The sequence below is a fragment of the Pleurodeles waltl genome, chromosome 10 (assembly GCF_031143425.1).
Source record: "Pleurodeles waltl isolate 20211129_DDA chromosome 10, aPleWal1.hap1.20221129, whole genome shotgun sequence".
NCBI classification, from domain to species: Eukaryota; Metazoa; Chordata; class Amphibia; order Caudata; family Salamandridae; genus Pleurodeles; species Pleurodeles waltl.
The window spans coordinates 402,160,142-402,180,539 of NC_090449.1; the positions used below are offsets into that span (position 1 = coordinate 402,160,142).

General features: G+C 46.5%; 1 protein-coding gene across 1 annotated transcript in view; it reads left to right on the forward strand.

Annotated features, from left to right (window-relative positions):
* Window positions 1–372: 372 nt before the first annotated feature.
* JPT2 (Jupiter microtubule associated homolog 2) overlaps window positions 373–20,398 on the forward strand; it is a 198,927-nt gene continuing 178,901 nt past the window's right edge. The window contains exon 1 of the mRNA XM_069210636.1: window positions 373–480. The gene's annotated coding sequence lies outside the window, so the exon portion shown is untranslated. The remainder of the gene's footprint in view (window positions 481–20,398) is intronic.

Sequence of the window (20,398 nt, forward strand, 5' to 3'; positions counted from 1 at the left end):
AACTTTTTTTCTGCAAAGTTAAATGTGTAACCTATTTCTTGGATTTGAAAGTGTATACAATAATTTTCCTGTTCGTGCTCTTTTGTCAACAGTGCCTTTTGTCCACACATTTGTAGAAATTGCAAGTTTGCAGTATTGTAGTAAAAACCTTAAACGCGCCTAGAAGCATATGTAGTTTTTTTTTTTTACAAGTTTTAATATAGCAGTGAGGCACCTACGCCATATTGACATGGTGACACAGTTAACAAGCAAACGGGCAGTCCCAGTGTGGACGCCTAGTGGCGGGCCCGCTGGACTGTCTACGAATGTTCTCAAAGGATTGTTGCTCTAGATTTTTTTTACGATGCTGAGAAGACTGTGATTGGTTGGACAGAAGATTAACACTTTTAGCGACCAAAGGGAGAGACTCTAGCAGTCGTTGCTTGGATCCGCCTTGCTGCTTTCGCACGTAGTGTGGAGTTTAAGGGACACAGAACAGAGGTAAGCGGACAACGGTGGTGTTATTATGATCTCTACTAACACCCTCTAGTGGCTGGAGAGCACCGGCAAACCCAGTTTCCGTGAGAACCAGGGGGAGGGCAGTCGTGGGGGAGAGAGCGCTAAAGGAATGAGATTTGAACACTCTCTGACGGGCGACCTACCCCTTTTGTGTTTAGACATTGTGGATTGGAGGTCCTGAGGTAGATGAGATTGCTACGCAACTATAGTCCTAATGTGCTATGCACGGAACCGCAACTGTTTTATTGTCTCTCGGTGCTTGCTTTTTGTATTTGAACCACTATCGCCTTATGTAGAAAAGTCATTGTGGATCCCCCGGGCGCCTTCCCATGCATACAGTTTCGGGAACGGTGCTTCCCGTTTGTTAGGCCCTAGAAAAAACTGCCCAGCCCCCCCAGTCTTTGGTTTGCTGTACCTGATTTCTTTGTGACATTTCCTGAATCCTATCCGCGACACTTTCTGATGGCGGTTTGAATCGGGAATCTCGCCCGAATGCACCTTGAACTGGGGCTCATCACGAGGAGGGCTGCCCACTATCTCTTACATGGGAGATCTTCTACGGTCGTGTAGTGCTTGTGGATTCCCCACTCCTGCTTGTGAAAACACTACTGGGCTGGATGTTGACCTCCCAGCAGCCTCTTCTTTGTGGCATTTACTGTTGCCCGATTTAAAAAAAAAAAAAAAATCTGAACACCAGAGAGAGGTGGGAGTAGCCTAGTAGGATGCAAAACAAAGGGCACCGAACGTTTGACGTGTATGAACGGAGGAGGCAATAAACACCACATAATGGTATACATAATACGAATTTGCTATTTCTTTTTGTTTTGACTCGAATGTAACTCTAGCTAGTAGAGGAAGGGGTTAGGTCGGTGTTATTAAAGGGTCCAAATACCGTGACCGAACACACTAGTACAAAGCCGTCATAAGTTATCAAAATAACGTCCACACGTTTCTGCTGTCAGCTTCCAGAGCTTGGCCAGTGTGTTTTGTGAGAGTCTCGCTGGTGTCTGCGGATACATGTAACCATATCATTATGTGGAGCACCTGTTAATCGGTTGCTTGATAGAAGAGTACCGAGGAAGAATGCTGGATGAAGGTAGAGCGATTAGAGAGCGAAGTCATAGCAACGGGAAATGCTGCTTTTCCATCCCTTTGGGAGTGAGGCGCGCGTAACGCGGTTCCGAAAGTGGAACTGGAACTCACACTCCCGTGGCACCCTGCAGGTAATGTAGAGTAAAGAATACGTACCTCACGATGTTCAGCTGAGGCTGCAAAACCTTAACATACAAGTGAAAAAAATTCGCTGCACGAGGCACGCCCGCAGATTCATAAGACTAAAAGACTGCATGCATTATACTGTACAGCCCCAAGTGCACACTCCATGATATACAACACACAAGATCCAAAATGCACAGCAACAGAACTACGACGTGCATTACAAAGCAAGCGTCACCGTTTGTATAGAACGTCAGGTACTGTATGAGCAGGTTACATGAACCGAATATTACTGTGCCTTTTTAGGTCTGGGCTGCGCTCTCGAATTGAGACATGCTGTATCTACATCGTGGGCTTCAGCCCGCCCATAGACTTGCCTTTGGCTGGCTCCATCGTCGCGCTCTCATTGTTTCTAACCATTTGTGCATGGCATGCGTTTGGCAAGCCTCTTCCTCTGTTTACTCCTTCCAAAGCAGGGCAATCCACTATCCCTCATTTTATTACCATTAAAGGGATTTTTTTCTTGGTTTACAAGCCCTGCTCAGGAGAGCTGGTGTTTTCACTTGCCCATAATGCTGTTTTTATTTTTCCTTGGTTTACAAGCCCTTGCACTCTCCCTTCCAGGAAGGCTATATGTAACCGCTTTGTTTGTTCCTCTCTAGGCAATGTTATGAACATCTCCCTGCAGCCCAAGCGTCCCAAATCTGCTGGTAGTTCAGTTTACTGCAAAGCAGGTGCAGCAGCCCTGTCAACGACTGCTGGGCAAGTCATACAGTGCTGCCCATGCTCTTTATGCAGCGTTTTGCTCTCCGGTACTTGTGTGCTGGTCTTCCCTTCGATGTTGTTGACTAAGCTCGTTACTCTTACAACAGACTGTTGATTCTACTGTTACTCTTTGTTGGGGAGGCTGGTGAAGTGGGAACAAATAATGTGCAATGCTGCCTCTAACCACAACTAACTGCTGACCATGCTTGTATGAACAATCCTTGGATTCTGCCTATGTGCGTGGTTGCTCTTGTTGCATGTGCACTGCCCGGTGTCCTGATTCCCTCACTTTTTGAGGCAGCCGTTGGCAAGGTAAAAATCTGGGGAGAAATGCCTGGTGCCCTCCCTACTCTGGACACAGGAGCAGAATCCAGGGGCTCTTGCATGCTCCGAGTCAAAATCCTGACTCTTGCTGCTCTGTTCCTTCTGTGCTCTACTCTCAGCACTGCAGCAGCGAAGGACATGGCTGCTGGTTTCTCACACCCTCACCTGCCTGTTCACCACCCCATTGCCAAAAGCAATAGGCCATCCATTGCTGAGACCTATTGAGTTTGCCAATGCTTGTTTAATTTGAACTTTCTGTACATTCTTTTGAAATGTGAAAAACGCCTGGTTTTGCCAGTATTTGTTTTAATAGCAAGCACATTCCCAGTCTTGCCGTTTTGTATTTCTAGGAGAGTTTCATATCAAATTGCGTGTTATGTTTTCACAAGACTTACTTCTTCTTATAATAGTAAACTATGATTTTCCAGGATACTAACACATGCCATGTATCTATCCTATTAGTGTTTTTTTTTTTCTTCATTTAATGAGATTCATAATGCGTGGCTTCCTGAAAATATCTTGCACCCACGTTCAGCATAATAGATGGATGCAGTCCGACTATCCATGCTGAAACTTCCACAGCACTTGGCAGATGCTGGGCCTTGTGGTACCTTACAGTGCAGGTGGCAGTTGTCAACGATGAGGAAAAAAATGTAATTCTGTCGTTGTTTTTCAGAATGAAGTAGTATTTCTCTACATTGCCATCAGGTTCATGTATTCATTTCCACTCTTGCATAAACCTAAGATTTATTTCAGCTAAATTAGCAGTTTGCCTTGTTACCTAGGTTAAGGTATGTCTTTTAAATATATTGGTGGTTGTCTGGCTGAACCTTTCTTTTTTTATTTTTTTAAATTAATTTATTTATTATCATTTGTTTTTTAAAAAAGTGGATGGAAGTCTGCCACATCCTCGCTCTCCTGCGAGTGACTGCAGTGAAAAACATCACCTTCTTGTGAAGGTATTAATCTGAAGCCATACTATGAGTATAACGTAGTTTACTCTCCATTAACATAGCAAACATAGGAATGGAAATCTTAAATTCAAATATACAACATACAATATATTTCAATTTAGATATTTATTATAGCTAATTAAACATTCAGTTCGCATATAATATAAACAACATAGAATCAACCAAAAAAATATAATACAACCCCCTAACCTAAATGAAACATACATATATGAAAACATAAAAAACATACCAGTAAATACGCAAAAATAAACAAATAACACAGAACCAACAAAATCACAAAATAGTATACATACAAATTTACAACCGCCTCATACATGAGAGGATATTTAAACAGCACAATAAAGTTACTGCTTTGATGCTACAATTATGCGTTGTAGTTTGGATTGTATAAAATTCAACATAATAACAGCAAATTCTAGGTTATAATTTCCTGATTCAAATTCTCGTGTTACAGGCCTGATGGTAGCCAATCCTGGTCAGGGCTTCAAATTTGCCAATTTCAAACACTTCATGCCAATGTTCAAGACATGCCAATTTACAAGCCGACTCGCGTTTCGGTGAGTGAAGAAAAATATAAATACACCTTCATCAGGACTTTATGATTCAGTATAATTGGCATACGTACATCTTGTAATCTGCCATCAAAGAAACATCAAAATTATTCATTACAATTCTTTGCATAGGGGGAAGGCTCGAATCATGTCAGATTTGCAGCCAGACCAACTCAAGTGACTTAATTAAGAAAAAACACCGATAAAGTGCCCAAGATCAAAATCTATAAAACCAATGCTTAATAAAGGTAAATAAATCTAAAGATCCAAGGAAAGCACCATTAGTGTCCAGCAAAATGCTAGATAAAGTGCAGAAATAGAATCACCTATAGCATAAAAGTGTTGGATTACCACCGAGAGAATCTAGTCAAGAATAGTAAAAGACTAGTTTGTTTATATTAAAATAAGATAAAATACCTTAGATATGAAAGAACTTAGATATCCCTTACAGGCTGGATTAAACACTCTCCAACTTCAAATTTGTAGTCCAAAATGAAGGACTAACACATGGATATAGCTAAATGAAGCTATACTTTCTCACTCTAAAAGCAAACATAATGAAATCCAGGGGCTCTTGCATGCTCCGAGTCAAAATCCTGACTCTTGCCGCTCTGTTCCTTCTGTGCTCTACTCTCAGCACTGCAGCAGCGAAGGACATGGCTGCTGGTTTCTCACACCCTCACCTGCCCGTTCACCACCCCATTGCCAAAAGCAATAGGCCATCCATTGCTGAGACCTATTGAGTTTGCCAATGCAAGTTTGGAATGCGGAGTGGTCCTGGGTGGTCCTGAGGCTGGTGGGGAGGTTGTTCCAGGTCTTGGCTGCCAGGAAGGAGAAGGACCTCCCACCCGCCGTGGAGCGGCGGATGCGAGGGACGGCAGCGAGCGCGAGGCCAGAGGAACGGAGGAGACGGGTGGGGGCGTAGAAGCTGAGGCGACGGTTGAGGTATTCCGGTCCCTTGTTGTGGAGGGCTTTGTGTTCGTGGGTGAGAAGTCGGAAGGTGATCCTTTTGGCGACTGGGAGCCAATGCAGGTGTCTCAGGTGTGCGGAGATGTGGCTGTTGCTGGGTACGTCGAGGATGAGGCGGGCCGAGGCGTTTTGAATACGTTGCAGGCGTTTTTGGAGTTTAGCGGTGGTCCCAGCATAGAGGGTATTGCCGTAGTCCAGGCGGCTCGTGACGAGGGCGTGGGTCACGGTTTTTCTAGTGTTGGCGGGGATCCAGCTGAAGATCTTGCGGAGGGTGAGGAAGCAGGCGGAGGACACGGCGTTGACTTGCTTGGTCATGGTGAGAAGAGGGTCCAAGATGAAGCCGAGGTTGCGGGTGTGGTCTGAGGCGGTCGGTGCGGTGCCAAGGGCCGTGGGCCACCAGGAGTCGTCCCAAGCGGACGGGCTGTTGCCGAGGATGAGGACTTCCGTTTATTCAGAGTTCAGCTTTAGGCGGCTGAGCCTCATCCAATCTGCGACGTCCTTCATGCCCTCTTGTAGGTTGGTCTTGGCGCTAGCGGGGTCCTTAGTGAGGGAGAGTATAAGTTGGGTGTCGTCGGCGTAGGAGGTGATGATGATGTCGTGCTTGCATACGATGTCGGCGAGGGGGCTCATGTAGACATTGAAGAGTGTCGGGCTGAGCGATGAGCCTTGAGGTACGCCGCAGATGATCTCGGTGGGGTCTGAGCGAAACTGTGGGAGGTAAACTCTTTGAGAGCGGTTTGAGAGGAAGGAGGCAATCCAGTCCAGGGCCTGGCCTTGGATCCCGGTGGAGCGGAGGCAGGTTACTAGGGTGCGGTGACAGACGGTGTCGAAGGCAGCCGAGAGGTCGAGGACGATGAGGGCGACTGTTTCACCGTTGTCCATCAGGGTTCTGATGTCGTCTGTGACTGAGATGAGGGCGGTTTCAGTGCTGTGGTTGGTTCGGAATCCAGTTTGTGAAGGGTCGATTAGGTTGTTGTCTTCCAGGAAGGTGGTAAGCTGTTTGTTGACGGTCTTCTCTATTACCTTGGCAGGGAAGGGGAGGAGTGAGATGGGGCAGAAGTTTTTCAGGTCGCTAGGGTCAGCCGTAGGTTTCTTTAGTAGGGCGTTGACTTCGGCGTGTTTCCAGCTTTCGGGGAAGGTAGCAGAAGAAAATGAAGAGTTGATGATGGCCTGGAGGTGCGGGGCGATGATGTTGTCGGCTTTATTGAAGATGAAGTGAGGGCAGGGGTCCGATGGGGCGCCGGAGTGGATAGAGTTCATGGTGGTTTTGGTTTCTTCAGTGTCGATGTGGGTCCAGGCGTTGAGGGTGATGGCCGGGGGTGTGGGTTCGGTGATGCTTGGTAGGGTCTGGTGTCCGAAGCTGTCGTGGAGGTCGCTGATCTTGCGATGGAAGAAGGTGGCGAGGGGGTTGCACAAGTCTTGTGAGGGTGTGATGGCGTTGGGGTTGGAGAACTCTTTGACGATGCTGAAAAGTTCTCTGCTGTTGTGGCTGTTTTTGTCCAGTCTGTCGGTGAAAAAATTCCTTTTGGCTGCGCGGATCAGGTGGTGGTGTTCGCGGGTTGCGTTTTTGAGGGCGGTCATGTTGTCGGCGGTGTGGTCCTTGCGCCAGGCCTTCTCGAGGGCGGGCCATGTTTTCTTCGATTCTTTGAGGGTGTCAGAGAACCAGAGAGGTTTTTTGGTGATGGCCTGTTGATGCGTGCGTCTGAGGGGAGCAAGGTTGTCTGCGCAGTTGGAGATCCAGTTCGAGAGGCTGAGGGCTGCGTCGTTGGGGTCGGTGGTGAGGGTAGGTTGGTTGACGGCGAGTGCGGAGAAGAGTTGCTCTTCGGGGATTTTGTTCCACTGTCGACGAGGGATGGGTTGAGTGCGGAGGTGGCGGGTCTCGCGTGGGAATGTGAAATGGACACAGTTGTGGTCGGTCCAGTGAAGAGCGGAGGTGTGGGTGAAGGAGACGTGTTTGCTGGCGGAGAAGATAGGGTCAAGCGTGTGTCCGGCGATGTGGGTGGCGGTGTTCACCAGTTGCTTGAGGCCGAGGTTGTCGAGCAGGGCGGTGGTGTTGGGGTCGTTGTTTTGTTCCAGATGGAAGTTGAGGTCGCCTAGGAGGATGTAGTCCGGCGAGGCGAGGGCGTGCGGGGAGACGAAGTCGGCGATGGAGTCGCTGAAAGGGGCGCACGGTCCGGGGGGACGGTAGACGAGGGATCCTCTGAGGGTGGTCCTGGGGTCGGTGCGAATCTGAAAATGCAGATGTTCAGCGGCGAGAGGGGTGTCATCGGTGGAGGTGGTGATGCTGATGGAGTCTTTGAAGACGATGGCGATACCTCCTCCTACTTGGTTGGTGCGGTCTTTTCTGGAAATCTTGTAGCCTTCGGGGATGGCGGTGGCGATGTCTGGGGCCGAAGAGGCGTTCATCCAGGTCTCCGTGATGAAGGCGACGTCCGGTGCTGTGGAGTCCAGGAGGTCCCAGAGTTCAACGGCGTGTTTGTGGACAGATCGAGCGTTGACCAGGATGCACTTGAGGTGGTTGATGGCGCGTGGGTTGGTGGTCGTGGTAGTTGCGTGGTTGAAGATGCGTTTGCAGGAGTTGCAGGCGAAGGGTCCATGGGTGCGTTTGGGGTGAGCTGGGAAGCAGGTGTTGGAGCGCCCTGGGTTGAGGGCGTGGAGGGTGGTGGGGTCGTAGCGGAGCAGCGGGGTTTGGGAGAGCTGGGGACCAAGGGTCGTGGCGCTGGGCGCGGGCCAGGCGCGGACGGGTGCAGACGGGCTTGCCTCTGGCGCGCCTCCTGCGTGCCCGCTGCGCGGTTGCGCAGCGGCCGCCATAAGAGGGAGGAGGGGGGGAGGGGTCAGCTAGGGGCGAATGGGAGCTGGGGGGCGGGGGCGTGCAGGAGGTCGCGGCGGGAAAGCGGGAGGGGGGGACAGGTAGAGTGAGAAGAGCTGGAGGAGGGGGGTTTAAGGGTGGAGGGGGGTGAGTGTTAGGAAGTTTAGGAGATTAGGGAGAGAGATAGGAGTAGGGTTGGGAAGATAGGGGAGGGAGGGTTGTAGAGGTGGGTGAGAGGTAGAGTGAGAGGATAGGAAGATAGGTAACAGAGGGGGTGGCGGGAGGGGGGAGAGGTAGAGAAATAGGTGGAGAGATAGAGAAATAGGTAGATAGGAGGAGGTGGTGAGTGAGGGAGATAGATAGTGAGATTGAGAGTTTGGTAGATTGGTAGATAGGAAGAGTGAGGGAGGCAGATAGCGAACGGGGTAGATAGGGGTGATAGAGAGGGGGAGGCGAGTGAGGGAGAGAGGTGAGACAGGAGCAGGAGGGCAGGCGCGGGAAGAACAGAAGCCGGAGGACGAAGAAAACAGAAGAACAGAAGAAACAGAAGACAGAAGATGAAAGACAGAAGACAGAGGACGAGGAAGCAGAAGACCGAAGATCACAGCAGAAGATACAGAGGACGAAGAACAGAAGGCAGAAGACCACAGAAGAAGATGAAGAAGAAGAGAGGCGACAGGAGAGGCTGAGAAGCACACAGATGAAGAGAGAAGACGGGGAAACGAAGAGTACAGAAGAAGATTACAGAAGAGGAGCGAGGAGGAAGAAACAGAGAGGAAGAAAAGAAGCAGGAGAGAGAGTGAGTAGCGCGGGGCAGGGCGAGGGGCTGGGAGGTGGGGGGTACTTACTGCGAGGTAGCTGGGCGGTCTCAGGAACCTGGAGGAGCTGCAGCGGCAGGGGGAGCGACCTACCCTTGTGTCAAGGGTCGCTACCGCTGTCGTGCAGCGGCCGCCATAAGAGGGAGGAGGGGGGGGAAGGGGTCAGCTGGGGGCGAATGAGAGCTGGGGGGCGGGGGCATGCAGGAGGTCGCGGCGGAAAAGCAGGAGGAAGGGGGGGGACAGGTAGAGTGAGAAGAGCTGGGGGAGGGGGGTTTAAGGGTGGAGGGGGTTGAGTGTTAGGAAGCTTAGGAGATTAGGGAGAGAGATAGGAGTAGGTTTGGGAAGATGGGGATGGGGGGTTGTAGAGGTGGGTGAGGGTGAGAGGTAGAGTGAGAGGATAGGAAGATAGGTAACAGAGGGGGTGGCGGGAGGGGGGAGAGGTAGAGAAATAGGTGGAGAGATAGAGAAATAGGTAGATAGGAGGAGGTGGTGAGTGAGGGAGATAGATAGTGAGATTGAGAGTTTGGTAGATTGGTAGATAGGAAGAGTGAGGGAGGCAGATAGCGAACGGGGTAGATAGGGGTGATAAAGAGGGGGAGGTGAGACAGGAGCAGGAGGGCAGGTGCGGGAAGAACAGAAGACGGAGGACGAAGAAAACAGAAGACAGAAGAAACAGAAGACAGAAGATGAAGACAGAAGACAGAGGACGAGGAAGCAGAAGACTGAAGATCACAGCAGAAGATACAGAGGACGAAGAACAGAAGGCAGAAGACCACAGAAGAAGAAGAGAGGCGACAGGAGAGGCTGAGAAGCACACAGATGAAGAGAGAAGACGGGGGAAAAAAAGAGTACAGAAGAAGATTACAGAAGAGGAGCGAGGAGGAAGAAACAGAGAGGAAGAAAAGAAGCAGGAGCAGGAGAGAGGGTGAGTAGCGCGGGGCAGGGCAAGGGGCTGGGAGGTGGGGGGTACTTACTGCGAGGTAGCTGGGCGGTATCAGGAAACTAGAGGAGCTGCAGCGGCAGGGGGAGCGACCTACCCCTAATAATGACTTTCAATCATATAGACCCGCTAAAAAGTTGTCAGGAATGCTGGTGTAACAAAAGGAAGTAAGTGAGACCGCTTTTCTCTTTTCTGCCTTATAATGTACATCCTTAGCAGTTCTACTCTGAGAAACATTTTGTATTCGTCTGCACATTGTGAGCCACGGGGGATTTGGTGTGGTGTTTTATTGTGTAGGTTATTTGCAGCTTAATTCTGCCTTGCTCTGGCCCGTGCATGATTATCCGCAGTGAGATAAAAAGGCGTTGGTGGCACAAGGTGTAATCAGATTACAAACTGCACACCTTAAATTCCTAAGTGCTTATCACGGAATTGTTTACAAGATATGATACCATGAATCAGAACAAAGGGCGAGGTATAGATACAAGAAATAGTTCAGCAGTGGAGGTGATGGGTACACAAAGATGCATGATGTCATTCTGTCTGTGTGCTGTAGTTAGTGTTTACTGAGCATCTTTTGTGTGCGTGTGTTTTTTTTTTTTTAAATTAGACTCTATAGTAGTCTTTTATATTATGTACGCGAGTGTCTACTTTAAGCTGCACTTGGCTATTCCACTTTCATTTCTTCGGTATTCTTATTTTTCAGTTGGGAGACTTAAATCATACTTCTTCGGACCCAATTACATGTTGGATGGTGTGGAATTCTGCTCTGCCCAATCACAAATAGGTGTATTTTAGCACTCAGTTTTCCTGGGTGGGGGAAACCCCGCTGGTAAAATTGATTTATTCTTTGTCTACAACAATAGCTATGCTTTGTCCCGCCCGATATCGTTCTATGACAAACATGAGCATACAGTGCTCTGACACTTGAATTCAAAACAGCTCGCTCAGAGCTCAAGAACACAACAAATGATTGAGCATCAAAAAATGTTGAAAATTTATATTTTAGAATACGCCTTTGGTTGCTGATTGCATAGTGGTATATAACAATCAAGTAATGTCATATAGAAGATACACCTCAGAGCCTGTCAAGGACTCTGACCAACCATGACCAAGAGCAAATTGTTGTGTCTCCTTCCTTCATCAACTACCTCCTCACATTACCACAATATAGGGTTTGATTTTTGAATCGCCATACAGCTGGCCTCAACAGACCTCAACCTCGCATTCCTGAGCTATCACAAATGGCAAAGATCCTACTTTGTGCTTGCTGCCTCATAAATAGTTGCTGAAAACTCGATAGATTTACATGGACTCTAACAAAGTGCTGTTAAGTGGCTGCATGTTTTCATGCTTGGACCTAAGACCTATGTCAAACAAGATGCATCATATTGCATTTGGACCTCTTTCTCTCATTCTAAGTTGATCCTGTTGCAGCACATTCAATCATATCTTAATAATAACTGAGTAGCAAACTACTACTTTTACTAAAAAATAGAAACAGATTTTAAAAGGGAAAGTGTGTGCAAGTGACGAGTATCATTTTACATATTGATTATATCACGAGTTCCAAGGTACATCAGAATCTTTGCAATCTATACTTGTATATTTTTATGTTTTGTTTTGACAGTGCACCCGTCAAACAGATCTGTTGCTAACAATAAATGAAAAGTGTGTTCTGCAGGGGTGTAGAATTCCTATATCCCGATGCCCAGGTTTTCAAGTGTATTTTGTCTTTGGTACTGGAAGGCCAACCCCCTGGAGCACAAACCCCTTGGTTGCCAATTTACAGTACCACATTAAAGAGCAGGGAAAGACATTGTCTTCATTTGATATGTGTCCATATGTTAATGCTATTTGAAATTGTATTTAAGGTTCAATAATGCAAAGTCTTTATTATTAGGGCGAGTGTTGTAAATAAATGTTGTAAGCTCGGACTGCACTACTGACCGTGGTTCCAATAAATAAAATGTGGTCATGTTTGTGAAGTTTAAAATATGTGGCTGCCTATAATGCTCCCAGAATGCTTTCTGATTAAATGCACATTATTGCAGAAGCTTGAATGCAAGATTGATGATATTTTGCTTTCAAAATAAAATGTTCACCAAAAATGCAACTTGGGGGGGAAATGTTTTGCTAATAAATTACTGTGAAATTTAGGTACCATTTCTTTGAAGCATCATTTAGTAAAATGTGTTTATGCATGCAAAAATATTGAAAATGGAAATTTAGTATAGCCAGTTAAAACAAGACAATGGGAAACATGAATGTAAACAAGCATTGGCAAAGCCAATAGGCTCAACATTGGTGGTCAGCCTTTTGGTTTTGTCAATGCGTGTCTGTTTTTACATGGCTTTTGTAAAACTTTATTATTGTTGGAGCTGCTGGACACTCACCATTGTAACAAATATTAGCAAAAAGAAAACCTATTTTTGGTCACTATAAGGACACATTGCCACAGTAGTTCCTGGCACTGAACAAAACTACTTGTGTGCTGGTATGCTCCTTGTGAAAGTGCAGATTGCGATCATCGTAATGTAATATAACATGAATTTATAGAGCATTGAACTTGTCTTGTGTGAGTATATTCAGGCACTGAGTAGGAGCTGGTTCTACAAGTAGAATCAGTCACAGTGAAGGCAGCTGATAGAGAGAGAGAGAGAATTTTAATAAAGCAAAAGGTCTTGGTTAATACCTGACCTAATTAGGGGGCCAATTCTTAAAGAAAGTCACAAATAGTGCCCATGGTATATGTGTTTGCATTAGTGCAGATTTGTGTATTGCATGAATTCACAAGAATTTACAGAAGTAGACCAGGAAATCGTAGTCCTAGAAAATATTTGTGAACTGTATCCTAACACAAGCAAATATGCAGGTGTGGATTTGCTCATGCGAAAACCTATTGAGCGTTTACAAGTTCTCTTTCCCTTTAACCCTTTTTCCCCCAACCTTGGAAAATGTTTTATTCTGAACCTTGCCAGGAGTAAATTTCCAACCTTTCTCAGTATGGGAAATGATTAGAGAAGTGAAAACCCTTAAATCATGCAAGTTAATAGGTTTGAATAGACTTAAAAATGGCATTCCAACCTTGGAAATATTGGTTACCATTACCTCCTGCCCCATTATGTAGAGCTGCAGAAAGAAAACTAAATAAAGAAATTGCTAGTATTTAAGCCCTAATATAGTACGAGCCCTGGCAAAATCAGAGGCTGAGAATGTTGCCATAAGTTGTCGCCACACTACGTGGCACCAAAGGGACAAGTAGGTTTATTTTTTTTCAGGACAAGTAGTTTTATGAAGCAACCTGTCTCGTAGACAAGTAGATATTTTGTTAAATTCCACACCCCTGTGTTCTGGGCCTACTCTTTTTTTTTTTAACCATTAGCTTTTCTTAACCAGCTTCTTTCAGCTATTGACTTGAGACTTTGGTCAGTCACATCTTGACTCAAAACAGTAGAGTATTCACCTCTTAATGCAGTTGGGTGTATCCTTCCACCTCTACTCCAGTGCTTGCACCAAACTGGTACGAGATATTAGTTTACGACTACCGCTCTCTCTCGCTGCTCCTGCTGGCTACCCCATTTGTCTCCCTCTGACGTGCTAACGCTGCATGTCTTAGTACATAAAACCCAGACCTGTTGGCTTTGCCAGTACCTATTTTCATTCATCTCTGTTTTCTAAGCGGGCTTACGTCAAAGTGAATATCGTTTTGTTCTGAGAACACCACTGTGGTAGCATTTAAGGTATTGGTGAAAAAACCTCTAAAGATGACTAGAATAAGATGTTAGTTTTCCCAGTTGTCGCAACATAAACATTAGATGTGCAGGGAATATACATACATTAAGCATATTCGAAGCCATAGAGCCAAATACTGTGGTAGCGATTACAATACATCCACTCCTGGTAGTCACAACTCTCAGATAACATCCACATCCTTACCCCTCATCCCTGGATCCAACATTAGAATCTGGGTCATTATTTCCATTGAATCTGTCCTACAATAACCCCAAGCCATTATGTCTTTGGGAGCCCTGTCATCCATATGAGATAAACGCAAATGATGCTCCTCCCCACTTGAGCCCTGGTCCCCATCCATCCTGTCGCCATTTAGTCAGGAGAAGCATGAGCTGGGTCAGCCTATACAGGATCTTCCTCCCTCTGGGTCATATTATCATGCCCAACAAATAGGCCCGGGTGTAAGGGGAATGGTAAGCCCGCTCGCTACTTCAATCCTGGGAACAACTGCACTCCAGAATCTCTGCACAGCGTCGCACTCCCAGGAAAGATACAAAACGGTAGCCCCTAAAGGCCGCAGCGCACACACTACGCCGCCTTTGCGGGCCAGTTCTATTGAACTGAAAGGGAGTGACTTAAATGCGGTGTAAATAATTAAAAGGGAGTAGCTTAAACCTATTACAGGTCACCGTCCTTACCAATTCACAGGCAGAGTGAAATCTGTTTCTGCTATAGGTTGTCCCATGTCTGTCTCCCAAGCTTGCCTGGCCTTATAATGAGGCTTGTACCTTATAAAACAATGTAATTAGGTGTCTGCCTTCCTCACCCCACCTCAGCAGTCTCCCATCACCTGGGAGGGCAGAGGTGCAGCTGGGAAAGTACTCCAGACCTCCTGCATCATGTGTTCTAGTGCAGCATAATGTAGGAAGTAACCAGGAGATAAATACCTCATTTGGATATAAATCCCCAGCCACCTGACAGCTACCTGCCTGCCATTGAGCTATAGACATGTCAAACTCTGTTGCACGGAACAGCACCGGATCCCATGAACCCAGCTCCCTATCAAATGGAGCCCTGCCATTAATCACCCTCCGAACTACAGTCTCCCATAGCTCAGCAGTGTGCCTAACCAGATATGGGACAATCCCCTCTGCCTGGCTCCCTCACATTAATTAGGGTACTCTTCAAGGTATTGTCCACCAGCATCTCCCGGAAAAGTCACTTTTCCCAATTGTCGGGTACCATGATCCAATGTGCAGCATGCTGCAAGTGAACAGCAAAATTATACTACTGGATATCCAGAAGAGCTAAGCCACCATCCTCCATATCTCCTGAGAATGGAGAGAGCCACCCCATTCCTCTGCCCAGCCCAAATCAGTGATATCAGTAAGCTATTAAGCTGATGAACAAATTGTGGGCGGAGTGGGAATAAAGAGTTCTGTTCTAAATAAAGGCAGTGCCAAAGAAAAACATTTTAGCAATCGCCTCTCTGCCAATCACTGACAAGGGTAGCTTATTCCAGAAGGCAATCAAAGTAGCCAGGCCCACCGGCACCCTCCTTGTATTATGAAGTAGATGAGAGGCCTCTTTATGGGTGACCCTAGTGTTAAATATTGAAAAAACTCAATTTCCCAATGTATCCTCATGTCTGGGAGCTGCCCAGGCAGAGTCCCCACCAAGGGCCCCAGAGGAAACAACTTTGTTTTCTGGACATTGACCTTCAGGCCTGATACCTTGCTGAAGTCAGCTTGCAGCCTCATCAGGTTGGGAACTGCTTCCCTAGGAGAGTGAAAATAAATGAGTGCATCATCAACTTAAAGCGAAATAATGAAATTGGAACCGCCGATCCATATGCCCCAGGGCTCTAAATCTATAAGCAACAATATTGCCAGATGCTCAGTTGCCAGGGCAAAGAGGAGCGGCGACAGGGGCAGCCTTGTCGCAGCCCCCTCCCCATCTCTCGGGCCTCAGAGAGGGCCCCCCAACTTTTATATGCACTATGGGATCAGTGTGGAGCAGTTGCACCCAGCCCTGAAATATGGGGCCTGATCCCATCTCCTGTAACACAGTCATGAGGTAGTGCCATTCCACAGAATCAAAGGCTTTTTCCAAATCTGGGGAAACAAGGGTCAGATCCCGGTTATCCCCTGCCATTTCATGCAAAACATGGGTGAGTCAGCACAAGTTAAATGTGGTACTACAGACCGGCATAAACCTGCACTGATCCTCATACACCGTCATGCACCACACCCCTCAACCTCTTAGCCAGCATTTTACACAGAATTTCATCTTCTAAGTTTAGCATAGTAAGCTGCCTATATGAAGAGGGGTCCACCGGATCCTCACGGGTTTCAACATGAGGCATAAAATACCCTCACGCATAGTAGGGGGAAGAATTCATGCTCTTTGATATTCAAATAATACCACCTATAACTTTTCCTTGAGCTCAGTGGAGAAGGTCTGGAAAAACTCAATGGAACGTTGTCCCCCGCCCGGTGCCCTGGATTTATTAAGTTAGCCTAAGGCCACCCCCAACTCCTTCAAAGTAAATGGCTTACCCAGGTCCCACTCCCAGTCCGGTGTTAGGCAAGCCAACTCCACCCCACCCCACCAAGAAAGTCCTCCACCATACCTGGATGTTGCACCGTACCAGCGCGATACACAACGCTGAAATGCATCTCAGGGGTGCGTAGGATGTCCCACTTATTAGTCACTAGATGTTCATCCAATGTACAAAGATGCAGAATGGGAGGAGGTTCTCGCTCGTGCTGCAGTATCCAAGCCAAAAGCTTGCTAGACTTATCCCCTTCCATACGCAAATCTTGGTGGTAGACCTTAACCCCTTACCTGCTGTGCCTTTTCCCACACAGTGCGTAGTCCTTTTTTGGCAATTTGGGGTAGTTTGCACTTGGGCCCCCATAACATTTTGTCCACATAAGCTATCTAAGCCAAATTTGCGTCCTTTTTTCCAGAATCCTGGTGATTCTAACAGTATCCAGAGTTTGTGGGTTCCTCCAGAGGAGAACAAGAAATTAGCCAAAATCAAGTTAAAACTTGGGTTTTGGGGGGAAAAATTACTGCAGAAGAAAGCATCTGGTGTTTTCCTTGCAAATGGGATGAACAAAGGGTTTGCGGTGCTAAAATAATCCTCTTCCCTGCTTTCACGAACAGGCAGACTTGAGTCAGAAATCCAGAGTTTTCAACACAGTTTTGGCATTTTACCGGGACATGCCCCATTTTTACTAATTTTTATTTGTGCTTCCAGCCTCCTTCCAGTTAGTAACACAAATGGGTTTGAAACCAGTGGCGGATTCCGGACAGCTAAACATTTCTGAAAAGTAGATACAATTCTGAATTCAGCAAGGAGTCATTTTTGTAGATCCTTCAAAGTTTTCCTATAGAAAGTGACAGTTGAAATTAAAATATTGAAATTGAGTTGGAAAAGACAGCCATTTCTGTCTAAGTTTTCTTCTGTAACTTTTTCCAACTGTGGCATATTTTTTAAAGCAATATACAGTTCCGTCTTCTGGATCCTTCTGGTTGCGGGGATATATGGGCATCAAGAACCCATGGTACCCAGAGCTATTAAATGAGCTGCACTTTGCAGTTGGTTTTCATTCTATACCGGGTATACAGCAATTCATTTGGTAAAATATAAAGAGTATAAAATAGGTACCAAGAAAACCTATGTATTTCTGAAATGGGCACAAGCTATGGAGTTTAGAAGCAGTGGTTATTTGCATATCTCTGAATTCAGGGGTACCGATACCAGCATGTGAATTACAGGGCATTTCTCAAAATTACTTCTTTCTTACAGACTGCTTTACATTCGGAAGGCACAAATGTAGAGAAAGGCAATCAGCAATAACACTTGTTCTTCTGTTCTGTGTTCCACCAAGTCTCCTGATAAAAATGGTACCTCACTTGTGTGGGTAGGCGTATTGCCCGCGATGGGAAATGCCCCAAAACACAATGCGGACACATCACATTTTTTCAATGAAAACAGATGCGTTTTCTGCAAAGGGCCTAGCTGTGGACTTTGGCCTCTAGCTCAGCCGTCACCTAGAGAAACCTAGCAAACCTATACAATTTTGAAAACTAGACATCTAGGGGAATCCAGAATGGGATAACTTGTGAGGCTCTCTCCAGGTTCTGTCACCCCGAATCTTTTGCAAACCTCAATTTGGCTAAAATAACACATTTTCCTCACATTTCAGCGATGCAAAGTTCCAGAATCTGAGGAGAGCCACAAACATCATTCCACACAGCATTCCCCTAAGTCTCCTGATTAAAAATGATTCCTCACTTGTGTGAGTAGGCCTAGTTCCCACGACAAGAAATGCCCCAAAACGTATTGTGGCGATAATGATAACTAAGGTGAGTGTACTAATTAGTCCTGGTATTGGAAACCATTTAGGGAAACCTATCAAACCCAGACATTTCTGAAAAGTAGATATCAAGGGGGGTCCAGAGAGGTATCGCTTGTGAGGATTCCCCAAAGCCCCCCCCCCCCCAGCATGCCCTGCAAAGGTAAAAACTGAATATAAACACTATTTTTCTTTGCATTTCTATGACCTAAACTACAGGAATATGCAGGGATTCACAAACTGCTTACCACTCGGTGTTCCCCCAACTTATCCCGATAGAAACGCAACCCCACTGGTGTGCCTGGGCTTAGTGCCTGTGACAGGAATGAATCACACAAAGGTGAATGGTAGTCCTTACATGAGGGCTACTGTTGACCCTGGGGTGATCAATTCCCGACGCAGGCACTAGGCACTAGGCACAGGCACACAAGTGGGTAGCATTTTTATCAGGACAAGTTGGGAAACACTAGGTGATAGGAATTCTGTGGATCCCTGCATATTTCTGTAGTTTGCGTGACAGAAATTCGAGGAAAAATAGAGGTTTTTATTCACTGTTTCACATTTGCAGGGTATTCTGGGTGAGAAAACGTTGTGGAATCTGCACAAGCCACACCTCAGTGTACTCCCCTGGTTGTCTAGTTTTTAGAAATGTCTGGCTTTGGTAGGTTTCCCTATACGGCTGCCGAGCCCAGGACCAAAAATGCAGGTGCCCGCCTTACAAAACCAGGTTGTTTTGTGATAGATAATTTTGATGTCTCCATATGTCTCATATGATTTGAGCACTTCCCTGTTGCGGCCCTGTGCGAAGTTGGGGGTTACCCAAACTGTGCGAGTCGTCCAGTAGGACCGCAAGGTGGGTTTCTGCACTAACCCCGTTTTGAGCGCACGGCCCAAAAATATCTTCAGCTCTGCCAGTGAAGTGAGAGTCCACTTGCATGTCCTAGAATGGGCCCCCAGAGTGCCGTCATGCTCCCTCAGAAATTGTTCTGCACACAGATTTGTTTGCTGCACAATTTTCTGAATTCATTCAACATCCAAAAAGAGATGGACGTAGTCGACTGGCAGAAAGGTGGCCAAATCAACTTTACATCCAGCGTCACCAGTAAAATCTGGAATTTGGGGCTGAACTAAATTTGGGGGCTGCCAAGAGAGCACTCTGTCTGTGCTTGCCGCCGCATGCACCTGCTCTTTGGGTTGGGTTAACCCGCTGTTTCCTGCTGCACAGACTGTGCTTGCGAAGGGACAGCATGACTGTCCTCATCATCTGGAAAAGTTGTTGTCAGATGGGACTCTTCCGACTGAAAAATCACTTGCAGAGTCTTCTCGATTGTCCTCTCCCTCAGATACTGTAACAGTATCTGCTGTCTCAGTGTCTGATCCTGCCTCAGAGCTCTCCTCCATAACCAGAGTAAGGGCTTGAGCAGCAGTCATCCAACAAGACGCCATCTCTGCTACTCGCTAAACTCTCCCTCTAAAACACTAGTCTACGTAGAAGGTCACAAAAAATTGTGTGTGTGTTTGTGAGAGAGATGTGTGCAACAGTAAGTGTCACTCACCTTACTTTTGCTTCTTCCCTCAATCAGCAGGTTCTCTGAAGAAACTGGAAAAAAAAAAATAAGACACATTATTACTTCACTTTACCGCATACGCATCGTCACAGCCTCTAGCACTGGTGGCGCCCAGTCCGACAATCATTTTTGGTGCTCCCACTTCCACAACCTCCTCCTCAGCTTCCCTCACTACTACCCAGCAGAAGTGCCCTTCATCGCTCCATAGCCCCCTCGCATATACATTTAATTTGTTTTAAAGCGCAGGAAACAACTGGCTTTACTAATCCACTCAGCTATTCAATTAATATGCAGATCTGTTATTTGCAGCAGGTATATGAACCTTTTGTGCTACTTTATAGCATCAAAACTGCCACTAGACAAAAGTCTGACCTTTGTTTAGCAGGAACATAATCACAAGAGTTATCTTGATATTTTTATTGCTGCCTGATAGCTTTGATCGAAACGCGTTGATTGAAGTGTGTGTGTTGCTCTGAAGACATGTGCTGCATGACAACCGGTGGCGAATATATGTGTGTGTGTAAAACCCATAGATATATAGGGAGAGAGTATCTCTTTCCTTAAGTATATGTAAAGATATCACTATGTGTGTGTAGTTTCCCTGGGGGGGGGGGCAGTCGCAGCCCCCAGGGAACCACACTTGCATTGACAAGTGATCTTGCTATATACACACATGTATATAAAATATATACACATATGTATATAAAGCTCTCTCGCCTCTCTCCTCTCTCTCTCTCTCTCTCTCTCCTCTCTCTCATATATATTCTCACGAGTGCCGATGCACCCCCGCCCAGTAAATCCCTAGTATCTAGTGTTTGCAGAGGGAACAAACCGTGATGTCAGCGCGCCAGAGACGGGTGGGTAG